General features: G+C 42.3%; 1 non-coding gene across 1 annotated transcript; it reads right to left on the bottom strand.

Moving 5' to 3' along the window:
• Positions 1–4,089: 4,089 nt before the first annotated feature.
• On the bottom strand, positions 4,090–4,169 carry MIR570 (microRNA mir-570). The gene has a single exon (NR_032618.1). It is a non-coding gene; the product is annotated as a microRNA mir-570 (primary transcript).
• Between the last annotated feature and the right edge of the window lie 349 nt (positions 4,170–4,518).

The raw sequence follows: 4,518 nt of genomic DNA on the forward strand, positions 1-4,518 counted from the left end.
ATCATAATTTCCTCCTGCTATCAATGGCATAGGAATCCAAGTAGTGGGTTCCTTAAATTTTCAACCTCCCTGACATTTTGGGGAAATAACACTTTCGTTTTTTCATTTTTTGTCCTTTTGCAAAATCTTTGCCCTGGGTAATATATCCTTGTCAGTGACAAGCACAAATTATACTCAGTGTATTAATTTTCTAGTGCAGTAGAATAATTCACCACACACTTAGTGGATTTGAGCAATGTATATTTATTATCCCACAGTTTGGGTCACTTTCTCAGGGTCTCACATATGTAAAATAAGATGCCAGCCAAGATGCAGTTTCATCTGGAGGCTCAAATGTTACAGAATCCACGTTGGACCTCTTTCAGATTGTTGGCCTTATTTGTCTTCTCTTGGTTGTAGGCGTGCTATTCCCATTTTCTTGCTGGCTGTTCGCCAGTGGCCACGCTCAGCCCCCAGAGGACCCTGCAATTCCATGTTGTGTAATGCCATTACAACATGACAACTGTCCTCTTCTGTGGGCAGGAGAAGTTCTTCTCTCCAGTTTGCCCAGATGGAATAGTCATGGAGGTTGTGAGATCCCACCACATTTGCCAGGTTATATGGATGAGAAACAAGCTAAAGTTTCCACTCATACCCGAGGGGAGAGCATTACCCAGGGCCCAATTCACTGGGGGTCACATGGGTGTGTCCACCACGGGAAGCATCCCCTGAACAAAGCCCCAGTTTCCTTTGCCCTCCATGGTGTGTGACATTTTCCAAATGGCTTTATCACACCTTATTCACGTAGAATCCTTGCTATGCTCCTTGCCCTGATCAGCCCATCAAGCTTCCTGCATGTCCCCTGACAGCCTCATAAATGCAACTCAAAGCCCAGGTGGATCCTGTTACACTGAACAAAATGTGTATAATAATGAAAATTAAAATATTCAGTTTTTCTATATCTTTTAATAAGATAATAATCAGTATCATTTTAAATCTGTGACCTCTTTTCAACCTTCTGCATAAAGATTATAAAAAGGAATACATCTATTTATGTTAAAATCGTTAACCTGTATACATTCTAAAGGGGATTTTAATAAACTGTAGTAAGGTCCTCTTCACATTTCTACTTTGGAATAGATGCATCCTGAGAGCTTTATTCAATTTATAACTTTTAAGAAATTGACACGTAATTACTATAATTGAATTGCAGAAGCAAATTCATGTTGACTTATGATTTCGTTAGGGTGATCTCACCGGAGTTCCTTCATTCATCAGAATTTTTCATCATGCTCTTATTACTTGTCGGGAATGAAGGGTAGACACCAGAAATGATAGTTGTGGTTCTTGTCCCCAAATTCTTGTGTAAACCAACCCACCCACCTAGCTTCTCATTGAACAGGGGCTTCCCCTCCCACGAAGTCTACAGGGAGCTTTCTGGCTGGGCAGAGGATATGGCGCTGACTCCAGAGCCTCTGAGATGGCACCAGCCTTATCACTTCCCAGGGGTAAGCAGAGGGGCACCTAGGTTTTCCTTTCACTTCTTGTAGATTCCTGGTCCCAAGTCTCTGAACTTTGGGCTTGCATTTTCTTGCTTCCTAATTCTCTGCTGAGTCTTACTTGCTATTTCCTCAAAGGTATGTCTTTTGTGCATCCCCAGACCCACAGGAATTCCCCAGCCCCTCCTCTGCTTGGATAGCAGCAGCTCTGACTCTTTCTTTGTCTTCAGTTTCCAAAAATCCCTTGGGTTTCACCTCCGCATTCACGTTTCAGATTCTCCAAGTCCAGCCTTGCCTTTGCTCCCAGCCCCACAGTCACACCAGGGCGTTAGCCCTAGACATCCCAGGAACTATTCGTCATCATTGAGGTCTCAGAAAGCTCTTAAATTCTTCCTCTCAATGTATGACTCACTGATTGCAGATTAATAATCACGAATTGCTTTCAAAAAAATGTTAAGGGTGATGAGAGATCACTTATAAATGCAAATGCCAGTGAGAAAGTAAATGAAAGGGAAATGTAGTCATATTTTAAATTTGTCTTTTAAAAATATCTGCGTAGTTGTTGGTAAATGCCAAGTGTTCTATAAGTTGAATGAATTATGTTATGAGGCCAATGCCAAGCCACACTGGTATAGCGTGAAGGTCCACAGTATATACGTGATGGTAGAAACCAGAATAATTAACGTGCAGTGCCTCCGTTTTCTGATCTGTATAAAATTTTCAGATATTTTACATCTGTTTTCAACAGGGGTACATTGTCTCTAAAGAGACATTTGGCAAAGTCTGGAGACATTTTTGGTTGTCATAGTTGGGGAAGGGGGACTGCTCCTGGTATCCAGTGAGCAGAGGCCAGGGAATGGGAGCATGTCCTGCAGTGCAGGGGGTAGCACCCAATACAAAGCACTGTCTGCCCCAAAATGTCAATAGGCTGAGGTTGAGAAACCCTGCTTTACATAAAACAGACATTAATGGGGCTGTTAGAAAGATAACTGGGGGTTACTTTGACAAATTTTGCAAGAAAACTAGTCCCGTAAAATAAGGTATCTAGCTCAAAAGCTACATGTGTAGCTTGTGCTTGGTGAGAGATGTGTGAGGCAACTATGTATAGGATGTTAGACAAAGCCTGTTTCTTCCAAGGGGACTTCCGAGAGGCGTTGCAGATAGGCGGTGCACGATTGCAAGCTTAAATAACCAGGAGGAGGGCAAGAGGAGAAAAAAGACCTGCAGGGTACAGCCATCACTGCTGACAGCCTGAAATGCATAAGCCAAGTAGCCGTGAAGTGATGACAGCGGACACCTCTTAAACCATAACAGAGTAGGCAATGTAACTTCCAGGCTGTATTCCTCGTGTTGATTATTACTGTGACCTATAACATAAAATCCTAAAGCCTACCCTCTTTTAGTTCCTCTATGTTTATGAAAATAAAAAGCTATAGGTTATTTATTTATTTTTGTGACAGAGTCTCGCTCTTGTTGCCCAGGCCGGAGTGCAGTGGCATGATCTCGGCTCACTGCAACCTCCGCCTCCGAGGTTCAAGCAATTCTCCCACCTCAGCCTCCTGCGTAGCTGGGATTACAGGCGTGTGCCACCACACCAGGCTAATTTTGTATTTTTAGTAGAGACGGGGTTTCTCCATGTTGGTCAGGCTGGTCTTGAACTCTTGACCTTGTGATTCGCCCGCCTCAGCCTCCCAAAGTGCTGGGATTGCAGGTGTGAGCCATCGTGCCCGCCAGCCATAGGTTATTTAAAAGTAACTGAATGCAACAAGAATCTAAGAATGATGCCACTCCCTTCCTGGGGCATGAAAGATGTATTGAACATTTAGAGAATTAGAAAAACTGGTTGTGATAGTCAACAGCAGCAACACATAAAAACACGCACTTAAATTACCTCCATACTAAATGCGCAGTTACTAAAAAAAATACTCCCTTTGCTTCCAGCAAGAGTGATCTTCTCTCTGTTAGAAGCCAAAAAACAACAGCTATTCATGGTTCCTGTAAAGAGGTCTCATTGCTGCATTCCTCATTCCCTCCGGTTTGTGGCTGATTTTTCACTCTGACCGTCAGAGGCACTGCCCATCAGCTTGGCCTACAATATCTGTGGAAGCATGAGAGGTGTGATTTATTCATTCCAGACTAAATCTTTAGGTGAGAGTACAAAACAACCCAGCAGAAAGTTCTGTGCTTAAATCAAAGCAATGACTGCAGACGGACCACACCCTCTTTTTACTTAAGATTAAGTTTAAATCAATCCAGATCAGAGTTTGAACCAGTGTGTCCATACTTGTGGTGACGTGTGCTGGAACGTGTTCCTTGTCTCTGATGTGACTTGGACCTTAAAGCAAACCACCAGAACAAAGGAACGTGGAGTGTCAACACAGAGCATGGAGTGTCATTGTCCTGAAATGCTCTCATGTCATGAAGACACGAGTGGTATATTAAGATGGTCCAGTCTAACTGTGAGAATAGTTTGCCTAGATAAAGAGGTTAGAAATGGAGTCAGTGTTTGTTTTCTTTTCTTGTTTTTTTTTCTTTGCCGGTTTATGCTGGGTTATCCTGAAATATATTTACTGGTGAGAAAAGAAAGTTTAGTTGACTTACTAAATCTTCTAGGTTGGTGCAAAGGTAATTGCTACTTTTGCCTTTAAAAGTAATGGCAAAAACTGCAATTACGTTTGCACCAACCTAATAGAAGACTATGGTATGTGAGAGAAGCCTAAGGAAACATTTGTAGCAGTTGGAGTGAGGCCAGAAAGCACCGACACAGCACTGGGCCAGGGTTCGTAGGTAAGGTGGGCAGGCACTGTTCTTCCTCCTTAGTAAAACGTCCTGCTTTCTAACTTGCTAATATCTATGTAGAATTGGATGGGGAAAGGAGACAAAAATAAATCGTGTAAAATGTAATACTGGCAGCTATTAAATAATCAAATTTGCAAAACATGGTAGGATATGTGTTCTTGGAAGGATAGTGAACTGATATAGGTAGAAATGAGTTTTCCTCACTCACAAGATTCTTCAGTTAAAGAATCAGAACTGTAAC

The sequence above is a fragment of the Macaca mulatta genome, chromosome 6, assembly GCF_049350105.2.
Source record: "Macaca mulatta isolate MMU2019108-1 chromosome 6, T2T-MMU8v2.0, whole genome shotgun sequence".
NCBI classification, from domain to species: Eukaryota; Metazoa; Chordata; class Mammalia; order Primates; family Cercopithecidae; genus Macaca; species Macaca mulatta.